The sequence below is a fragment of the Dermacentor andersoni genome, chromosome 8 (genome assembly GCF_023375885.2).
Source record: "Dermacentor andersoni chromosome 8, qqDerAnde1_hic_scaffold, whole genome shotgun sequence".
Classification (NCBI taxonomy): Eukaryota; Metazoa; Arthropoda; class Arachnida; order Ixodida; family Ixodidae; genus Dermacentor; species Dermacentor andersoni.
The window spans coordinates 92,563,682-92,574,578 of NC_092821.1; positions in this window are offsets into that span (position 1 = coordinate 92,563,682).

Below are 10,897 nucleotides of genomic sequence, written 5' to 3' on the forward strand. Positions count from 1 at the left end.
AGATTCGATTGGAGCCAACGTTATTTGTGCCTGCACTTGGGCGCGCGCGCGCCCCGACGAGTGCCTACGTCATATACGAGGTCGCCGTTGCTCGGCGCGGGTCTCCGCTCGCCGTTGCCGGCTCGCAGGGTCGCTGCCTTCCGAGCGCCCCGAGGACCTGCTGGACGGCCCAGAGCTGTTCGTCCTGGTTGTAGCTCTTCGCGGCTGCCTCGAGCCGTGGTGGGATCGTTCTCGATTTTCCTTCTTATGGATATTTAACGCAGTCCCACAAGATGTGCGTGTAATCTGCCGTCTCCATCCGGCAGACTCTGCACTTATCGGTCGGGTATGTCTCGAGGTACATGCGATGCATCAGTCCCGGGCTCGCTAGCGATCCGGTCTGGAGCTGTCTCAGTAGTACCGCCTCCGCTCGACTCAGCCTCGGGTTCGGGGGTGGGAGAGTCCTGCGAGCCAGGCGGTAGGCCTTCGTGATTTCGTTGTAGTCCTTCATGCGGTCCTTGGTTGCGAACCACGTCGGACGGTCTGTCGCCGGGGCGAGGTCGGTTAGCGTTCGCGCCGCTGCGTGTGCCGTCTCATTGTGGTTCTCATTGCGTTCCGACTTGTCGCCCGCGTGCGCCGGGAACCACTTGAGTCTCACTTTTCTGTCTTGTAGTTTGGCCGCTCGCAGTACGTGTTCGGCCTCCCTGCAGATTTGGCCTTTGGCGAAGTTTCGCACCGCCTGTCTCGAGTCACTCAGCACCGTGTGGCAGTCTGCGTCGGCGATGGCCAGGGCGATGGCTACCTGCTCCGCTTGTTCCGCTCCGGCGCTTCTCACGCTCGCTGCCGTCCTCGTGGCGCCGGTTGACGCCTCTATGACGACCGCTGCGAAGGCATTCTGTTGGTATTCGGCCGCGTCCACGTACCGCGCGTGCTCGTCGTTGGCGTGCTGGTCGATGAGAGCCTCGGCCCTCGCCGCTATTCTTCCCTTGTTGAACTCGGGATTCATGTTCTTCAGTATGGGGTCGATTGTGGTCTGGCGTCGGACCTCTTCGGGGACGGGGAACTTCATCTCCACCTCGTTCGAGCGTCCTATTCCCAGGTCGTCCAGTATCTTCCTCCCGGCTTTGGTCATGGACAGCCGCTCCAGTTGAGAGGTCCGTTGCGCTTCGGCTATTTCTTCGAGCGTGTTATGTATCCCGAGTTGTAAAAAGCGGGTCGTGCTCGTGGACTCGAACAGACCCAGCGCCGTCTTGTACGCTCTTCTGATGATCACGTTGATCTTGTTTCGTTCGTGTTGCAGCCATCTGTGGTAGGCTGCAACGTACGCGACGTGGCTGATGATGAAGGATTGGACGAGCCTAATTAGGCACTGCTCTCACATACTTTAGATATATACTTTAATACTTCAATACTTTAAAGTATTGAAAGTGCGAAACAATAACAAAGGTAAAACCTTAAAATGATGCAATTTCATTGGCACGGCTGGGCGTTACCTTCGGGATAGGCCCAGAGAAGAGGTTCATAACATACCCGGTACGGAAAAGTGGTACTAATGTCGCTGAGAAAGACGTTGGTTTTAATTAATAAACGTAAATGAAATTTACCGATGGTATGATTTAAATAGATGGCCCCTAGCACAACCCCTCCTTTTTTATTAGCTTACGTTTACGTCAATTAATACTGTCACTACAGCTACGAGCCTTAACTTCGTGTAATATTCGAATATGTTCGTATTGCATTCATTGCTTCGCCCGTATGGTGAAACTGTGATATTTTTGTGATGTGCGAGACTTCCTTTCAGTATAACATGTATGACATACATGTTCTGAGATTCGAGCTGCGCGTGCATGGACAGACTTTGGTGCTTTCAGACTTCCCCTGTATAAATTGGGTAGCAATTATTAGTCAAAATGCATAGCTTTATGGAACTTTTCTTCGCAGTTATTTGGCCGAAGGTTTATACTGTGTGTGTGTGTGTGTGTGTGTGTGTGTTTGTGTGTGTGTTTGTGTGTGTGTGTGTGTGTGTGTGTGTGTGTGTGTGTGTGTGTGTGTGTGTTTGTTTGTGTGTGCGTGTGTGCGTGTGTGCGTGTGTGCGTGCGTGCGTGCATGTGTGCGCGTGCGTGCGTGCGTGCGTGCGTGTGTGTGTGTGTTCACGTAAGGTGGCGTTGTGGTCAGCGTGAGAAGTTTTCGAGAACGTGTGCAAAGGGTGACATCTCTTTTTCATCGCTCTTTCTCAGCCCTTACCTGCCCGACGTGTCTCCAGCGTGGCATTTATGATGACCTTCAAATATGAAGGCTCCTTGCGCCATTGTTAAATTCAGTTTTTGTGTAGAGAAAGAGAGAGAGAGAGAGAAAGCAATGGAGTGGAGTGGCAGGGAGGTCAACCAGACGATCGCCCGGTTTCCTACCTTACATTGAGCGTAAGAGACAATGGGAAAAGAAGGAGGAAAGAGGAACTGCCGCCTCACCCGCGGCGCTAAATATTTGTTTATATCAATATTTTCAGCCGCAGGTGAGGAGGCAGTTGCTGGGCTAAAGGTTTATTGTATTTCTGGGTCTATGAGTCGTTTTGAAGGTTCCGCCTGGGAATTAATCAACACTCAGGTCAAAACTTCTACTACGGTTCATGCCACGAACGAACTTACTCAAGGCCGCCGGCGATATTTGTGCGATTTCATTTTTCCTGAAAATTGCTATGCTGATTTATAGGGCACTTGCCGGACGGGAATCCTCTGAGCTATTCCATGTGTAACCTACGTTGCTGTTGGCACGGATGCTCTGGATGCTTTCGACGTTGTTTTCCACCAACCTCCCCACGTTTCGGATTGCAAAAAGGACGTCCGCAGGGCAACGCCTGCGGAGCTTTGCTAAGCGCGCTGGATGCAGATTTGTGTACTGCCGAAAGGCACGCGGGCTGTTGTGTCTGGCTGCTGTGCTTTCTAGGAAGTTGAACCATTCTTAAACAATTTGTCCATGTCCTTCGTTTGAAAAGTTGTTGCGAACTGGCCGCTTTGATTATATCTTTTTCGGTCAATTATATAGACATGTCAAGGTGAATTCCTCTTGCGGAACCGTGTCTATTGAAAAGGACTGTACTCGTAAAGAGTTTTCGATTGTTTTCTACATATGTAGGTTACCATGTTCAATCCTTATGCTTAACACGTTTCACTTACACGCGTTCAAAGAACAAAACGAAAATAGTACCAAAGGCGTTCATTAAGAAGCTAAAATAGAAAAATATTTATATGGCCCCTCAAATCACCATTCCGCTTCCCATTTACCACCATGCATTCTTTGTCTACTACGCTCGCTTCTCTGGCGCAGGTACCGGCGGTGACAGTGCACGATGTGCGTGATAGTGATAGTGATCTAAGGAAAGGAAGGACGCTTGATTCTGCAACCCGTGAGGGAGCACGGCGAAGCGTCATCAGGGGAGAGGGAGTGGGAAGTGAAAGATGATAGAGAAAGAGGGACGATGTGGCCTAATAGACTCCACTATGCGCGACAGGTAGCAGTCCTCAGTAAAGTTGCCAGCGTTGTAGCGGGCGCTTATAGGGTGTCTATTCCCGTGGAACTTATAAACTCCAGCAGGCGTCGCAGCGCAGGGAGCTGTGGACACACTGGGAACAGCAGGTCAGTCTCTGTGGCCGCTGGAAGGCCGTGGCGTCTGTAGGTGTTGATCACTGTGGAGCGTTCCTGCGCCAAGGATGGGCAAGCACAGAGAAGGTGCTCCAGAGTCTCGGGGTCCCCGCACCTCTTGCAGGCAGGCGACGTGGCGCGGCCCTTGGCGTACAGCCAGGCCGCAGTCCAGGTGCAGCCAGTCCGCAAGCGCAGGAGTGTGGAACGGTCTCTTCTGGAGAGGCCGTTTTCTGGAAGTGGCTTGGGGGCCCTGCCACTAGCCACTCGGGGCTCCTGGTGAATGGAGGTGAGCAGGCACCGTAGCCGATGTCTCGTGTAGTCCGAAGCCGCTACCGCTCTGGTAACCGGGACTACATCATGATGGGCAGCTTTGGCGTAGGTATCCGCCTCCTCGTTACCGGCTACCCCGACGTGTGAGGGCAGTCAGTGGAAGGATGTTGGGATTCCGGCGGTGGCTAGAGCCGTTAACTTGGCGAGCAGCAGCACCGCTGTAAGACCTGCCCGCCGTGGGTTGACGAGGGCCTGGAGCGCTGGCTTGGAGTCGCACACCACCGCCACCGGCTGCTGGGGAAGGTGCTCAGCAAGGAGGTCGGCAGCCAGGTGCAGCCCCGCGAGCTCAGCTGCAGTAGAGCTTGCTGCAAACGGGAGCCTACACTGCCTGTGACAGGCGAAAGTTGGAACTGTGCATGCCGCTGGTGCCAACCCGCTGGGGAGGACTGAACCATCCGTGAACACCAGCAGGTGTCCTTCCAACTCCTCCTGGAGCTTGCAGGCTGCCGCCTGCTGCAGGGCTGCGGCTGGTGCTCTCTGCTTGGCTATCCCCTTGAGGGAGAGGTGCACATACGGAGGTCCGTGATGGGGAGGAGGAAGAGCCACTGCCACAGGTAGTTGGGGAACTGTCTCCTCATAGAGGCGACGCAGGTTGCCCATACGTGAAGCCGGCAGGCTCCGGAACCGGTCTAGGAGAGCCTGGCCGTCTGGTGCGCGATGTAGCCTGTCAATGTGCCCCAGTCCTCGTTGCAACATGAGCAGTGACAGTGGCCATTCGCCGGCCTCAGCCAGTGTTGCGGCGATCTTGGCGTGCCTTGGAAGCCCCAGGACATTTCTGATGGCCGTCCTGTGCAGAACCTCTAGTTGTGCTTTCCTGGCATGCGTCAGGGAAACCAGCGGCAGGGCATACAACAAGGACGATGTTGCTGCAGCTTTGTTCAGGCGCAGGGCCCACTTGGTGGAGCATCCTCGGCCTCGTTGAAGGAGTCGGCCCACACGGCTGCATGTACACGGCGCACCTTGGCGCTGAGGGCTTTAGTAGCCGGGATCCACGTCAGCCGGTGGTCTATGGTGAGGCCAAGGTACGTCACTGTCTGCTTCCACGGAAGGGGGTCGGTGCCGATTCTCAACTGGTGGACGCTGAGGCGGGAGGCAGCCCTCGGGTGTATCAGTAAGGCCTCCGTCTTCGCAGGAGAGACGGTTAAGCCGATGCTCCCGAGGAATGTTGTAACTGCGTCCAGGCCCCCCTGCAGTGATCTCCGGACGGCTGGAAGGCACCGCCTTGGTCCCCGGACCCAAAGCGCCACATCATCAGCGTAGATGGAGCACTGTGTGTGGTACCGGGTGTCTGCCGGTAGTGCGGCTGGCAGACCTGCCAGGGCTGCATTGAACAGAAACGGGCTCAGCACCGATCCCTGCGGCACGCCGGTGGCGATGACTCGAGGGGTGCTGAGCGCCTGGCCCACTCGTACTCGGAACGTTCTTCCCGCAAGAAAGGCAGAGACAAAGCAGCCTCGCCGGGTTCCTTTCGACGAGGTGCTTTGTGTTCCTCCACTGGCGCCTGAGGCTGCCAGTGATCCCGAGGATATCTAAGGAGCCCTCGATGACCTCGTGGGGCAGGCTGTCAAAGGCGCTCTGCACGTCAAGCAGCACGAGAAGAGCCACGTCCCCACTGTTCTTTGCATCCTCCAGTGTGGCCACGACATCGGCGATGGAGTCGGAAGTGCAGCGGTGGCGCCTGAAGCCGGTCTGCTGCTCCGGGAAGTAGTGCACCTGCGCGGCGATCCACTCCATGCGTGCCAGGACAATCCTCTCCATCACCTTACAGGCGGCAGAGGTGAGAGACACCGGCCTGTACGAGGAGGGTGCCGCCGCAGGTTTCCGTGGCTTAAGGACTGGCGCCACCACCGCGGTGAGCCAGCTGTCTGGGAGAGCCCCAGTGCTCCAAATGGTGTTGAAGTACTCCAGGAGACGGTCTTGCTCTGAATCATGCAGGTTCCGAAGCATCTGGAACGTGATTCCATCCGCTCCTGGAGCGCTCCGTCGCTTGCTTTGTCCTAGGGCGGCCTTCAGCTCATGCACCCGGGTGGGCTCACAGCAAAGAGCATTAATCTGCTCCAGCACCCATTCCGGATGGTGACAGGTGGGGGGAAGGTACCGACGCCCAGTAGCTGGCGGAGGCAGGACCCGCTGTACCAGGGGCCGGGCGGTAAACCGGTCGGCTAGTAACTCCGCCAGAGTAGATGCGGAGATGCCCAGGGAAATGGCTGCTGAGAGCACCTGTCGTTGTACACGAGGTCCTATCAGCAAGGCCCTCAGCAGGCGCCAGGCACGAGCTCCATCCGGCGCCCTGATGATCGTGGCACAGATGCCCTGCCAGCTTTGGCGCCTGCGTTGCCGGGAGTGTCGTCTGCAGACGGCGTCGATGCGACGATGTTCCGTCCAGTGATCCGCCTGATTGGTTCGCAGTGCTCTATGTTCAGCCCTGCGCCTGGCAGCTCGTAGCTGGAGGTGCCGAATGTCTGGTGCTGGTTGGCCCTCCTGCGCAGTGGACCAGACCGTGGCTGCCCGGCCGCTGTCCGCAACGAGCTGCAGGAAGTCCGTGGTACTGTCGGCTGGCACAGTACCACGCTGCTGGCACAGCTTACGGAAAGCACTCCAATCGACGATGGCGTACACGCGCGTCCTGGGTGTCTTGCCCCGGAACGGGGCCAGCACGATAGGGAAGTGGTCGGACCCCCAGGTGTCCGGTTGCGGTGTCCAAGTGTATCGGCGGCTCTCAGTGGCCAGGCTTGCGTCAATTATCGTGCTGATGGCGCGGGATGTGCGCCGGACGAAAGTGGGAGCCCCGGTGTTTAGAACCTTCAGACCCAGCTGGTTAACAACGTCCACAACGCTGCTACCTCGCCCGCAGCAGCGGCGACTGCCCCAGATGGTGTGGTGAGCATCGATGTCTCCGCAGAGGACGAAGTCTCTGCCGAGACGTCGGGCTAGCTGCAGCAGGCACGAGACATCCCAGGACCGGCACGGTCGGATATACACGCTGGCCACAGTGGTGTCAACGCCTCCAAGACGCACACGAACAGCACAGCATTCGAGGGGTCCTCCAGTCAGATCCGCCACATCGACCCCAGCTTGCAGCACACCCGCCCGCACGTACACCGCACAGCGGGGATGTCCCTGTGGATGTTCTTTGTTGAGACATGGGGTCGCCGTACAGGGTTGCAGCGTGCACGAAGTGCGGCTACTGTAGCCTACGTAGCCAGGTAGACGCAAATCATCTCCAGTCGCGTACACCTCCTGCAAAGCAAGTCCGTCGTAGTCGCTCTGCAGGAGGTGCAAGGAGAGGTCTGCTTGTCGCCGCCGCAACGAGTGCGCGTTCCACTGAAGCACGCTCGGCCGGCGGCGGTGGTTCCCAGCTGGGGCGTTAGCCATGGTGGCTCTGCTGAGGAGGCTGCCCACGTGCCTGGAGGCAGATTGAGCGCAACTTGTTGTCGGCTGGCAGTAGGTCAGCAACGGCCTGCAGTAGGAGCCTCAGGCTGGTGGCCTCCGACTGCTGCTCAGAAGTGTGACTGGACGGCGCCATGTCAGTTGCGGCTAGGGGTGCGCCTGCTGCATTTGCCGGGGCCGCCTTGCACCCCAGCTTCTCTTGGCCTCGCCGGGTTCCTTTCGACGAGGTGCTTTTGGCGGAGCCGGTGGCCACAGCTGCATAGCTGGGGCGCGCCGCCGTCTCCAGTGCATGGACTCCCGAAGCGATGGGAGAGGATTGTGTCTTGGCGGAGGCACACATAGCTGCTCGAGCTTCCCGATGAGGCATGTGGGTCGGCGCTGTAGCCTTTATCGTGGCTATGCGCCTCTCAGCCTGCCACAGCTTGCATGTAGGGGCGTCGGCAGCGTGTGCCCCTCCACAGTGGAAGCACTTTGGCTTGGCTGTACACTGGTAATCCCTCGCATACTGACTGCCACAGCGCAGGCACCGCTCCGGCCATTTGCACGCCGCCGTCGCGTGGCCATAGCGCCCACACCGCCGGCACTGCAAGGGCCGAGGCCGTGACGGTCGCACATCAAAAGGCAACAGGAACAGGAGGATCGGGCCGGTGGGCTCGGGGCGGCAAAGCGCAGGGTCAGGATGCGACCTCTCCGCTTGACCGCAGTTACCGGCACGACTGAGGTCACTGCCGCCAACAGTGGCTCGTCGGAGAAGTCACCGTCGACGCCATGTACCGTGCCCGTGCTCTGGGAACGGTCTGCAGGAAGACGAGCAGTGACAGCAATCCCGGCCAGCTCGGTCGTAGCCAGCAGGAACTGTAGCCGCGCGGGTGTTGCGGCGTCAGCCGCCACAATGTTCTTTTTCGTATTCACGCGCACTTCATCGACTCCAGGCAGCGCGGAGAGCGCTTGCGCGATGGCGAGGCGAGATGTTCGGTGAAATGAAGCTGCCGCGGATGCCGGCTTGAAGAGGACCATGCCAGCGACGCTGGGTGCATACGCGCCAGCCCCTGTGGTACTAGCAGCAGCAGGAACTGTCGGTAGGAAGGAACCAGCGTCGGCAGCGGGCATTGGTGCCGCAGCGGGTCCCGGGAGGTGGGCGGCAGGGGCCACACTAGCGGCGATCCCCTCTCGTGTTGATGCAAGCAGGCGGCGTTTTTGCTTGCGTGAGATTTCATTTCATTTCATTTATTTTACCCTCAAGGTACATAGTACATTATAGAGGGGAGGGGCTAAGAAAATACAAAGTAAACATCGGCAAAAGTAACTCAAAAAAAGATAAATAACGGCAGTAACAATTCCAAATTTTGAGTTGACATCCGATGATAATAAACAGAGGTACAAAAGATAAATACAAATGTGATGTACACAATGGTAAAGGGATTAAAAAAAAACATAATATGTACAGTAGATTTACAAAATGCATTGTTAACTTTTTGATCATGATGCTGATGAAAACTGATGAAAACGCTCTAATAAAGAAAGGTACATACACATAGGCAAGACAAATGGTAAGTATATTACAAAAGTTCGTTTTCAAGTGCGTTTCTAAACATAAGTGGATTAATTATACCTGTTAATGAAGGGGATAAGCTGTTCCAGTCTTTGCTAGTCTTTGGCAAGAATGAATTTGCGCCCATGATAGTATTGCAATGAGATATGCTAACTTTCTGATTATGATCACGGCGAGAAGAAATGAAGGGTGCTGGCCTGATCCAAAGAGTGTGTAAAAAGGTGTTATGATAATAGATTTTGTGAAAAAGAGAAATGCGTGAGTGTTTTCGGCGGTTGGATAAGAGAGGCAGGTTTAATAAACGTTTCATGTGTGTTACGCTTGCTGTCCGATTGAAGTTATTTAAAATGAAACGGGCTGAACGGTTTTGTATAGCTTCCAGCGTATGTATTAGTGTTGAATGCCAGGGATCCCATATTGATGAAGCATACTCAAGTTGCGAGCGAACGTAAGTGGTATATAGTAATTGTTTTAATGATGATGGTGCACGAGAAAAACTTCGGCGCAGGTATCCTAAAGTACGGTTAGCTTTGGACACTATGATATCAATATGCGTTTTCCAAGACAAATTGTTAGTTATGGTCACTCCTAAATAACGATACGAGGTGACACATTCAAGTGATATATTAGTGAGAGAATAATTTGGAGAACTAGAGTTAGTACGAGAAACCCTCATAGTTTTGCACTTCTTAATGTTAAGTTGCATTTTCCACGTGCTGCACCCGATGAGGCATGTGGAGATCACATTTGTGAAGATCTCTTCATCGTGGAGCTCCGTGGCACGTGGGCTGCTCTGGTTCTGCGTTGTGTTGGCCGTAGCGTCGTCTGAATGCTCTGCAGAGTCCGCCGCCTGCATCACGGCGTTTTCGCAGACGGGCGTCACAGGAGGGGGCGATGATTCGTCAGAACCTGTCGCCGCTAGCTTGCGCGCGGCTTCATCATCGTAGCAGGACTCGCTCGGGCGCGAGCGCTTGCGCGAGGACGAGGTGTCCATCGCGTCGTTATCGTCATGCGAATCCGGGAGTGGAGCGCTCGATAGCTCGCTGATTTCCGCAGCTGGGTAAGCGCTAACGGTAGCACTCACGATGGCGGCGGAAGTTACGGAGTTCGGCAGAACAATGGAGTGTTCGGCGTCTCACGCGGCGCGAGAACCGACGCAGCAGCGGGCGGGACCAGCGAGGCAGCGTCTGCACCGACGTCCGCGGCCGCGTTGTGGGAGTTGGCGTCCGGTGGTGAAGCTTGACACTCGGTCGTGGCTGGCGTCTCTCGTGCCCCGGTGTCGTAAGCCATCGACGCAGCCAGAGCAGACTGCGGCATCGCCCCGGTAATCGCGTCGGTAGCGGGTGATCCGCGTGGACGCCGGGGCCAGTTGGCGGCCGCGCAGAGCCGCCGTGCCTGCTCCTGGCGTTGAAGGGTAGAGTGTTTTAGTTGAGCGTCTTTACGGTACGCTCCGCTCCGAGCTTCCCCGCTAAGCCACAGCGGAGCGGCGGGCGATTTTCACGTTTTAGTTATACGTTTAGCGTAGCAGAGCGGACCTTTCGTAGTTGTAGCGCCACTGGCTAAATTCAGGGTAATGAAAGAAAATAAAAACACTTTATGATCACTCTTATACAGTAAAACGTATACATGTATATATATATATATATATATATATATATATATATATATAACTTATTTCTCTATGAAGTATCTAGACGTGCGCTTGTAATGCGTTACCGGTCCATTTTATCCAATGGAAAATAAAGCGCCGTCTTGGGGAACGCCACGTGTTAGCCAGCGCAATTGCTTCCTGCATCCAATCCAATCCGTTCTGACGCCAACGCTAGCCAAAGTGCTGCGCGGCACGCTCCGCTCAGGCAGCTTCTAAGCGGACCGTGTTCCTCGCTCCGCTATCCCGCTTACGGCTAAGCGGACGGCGCATGGGCATTCGCGCTTCCGCTCCGCTTAACTGCTTAGCGGAGCGTAAACACGCTCAACTAAAACACTCTGGTCTCCTCGCACTGGGCA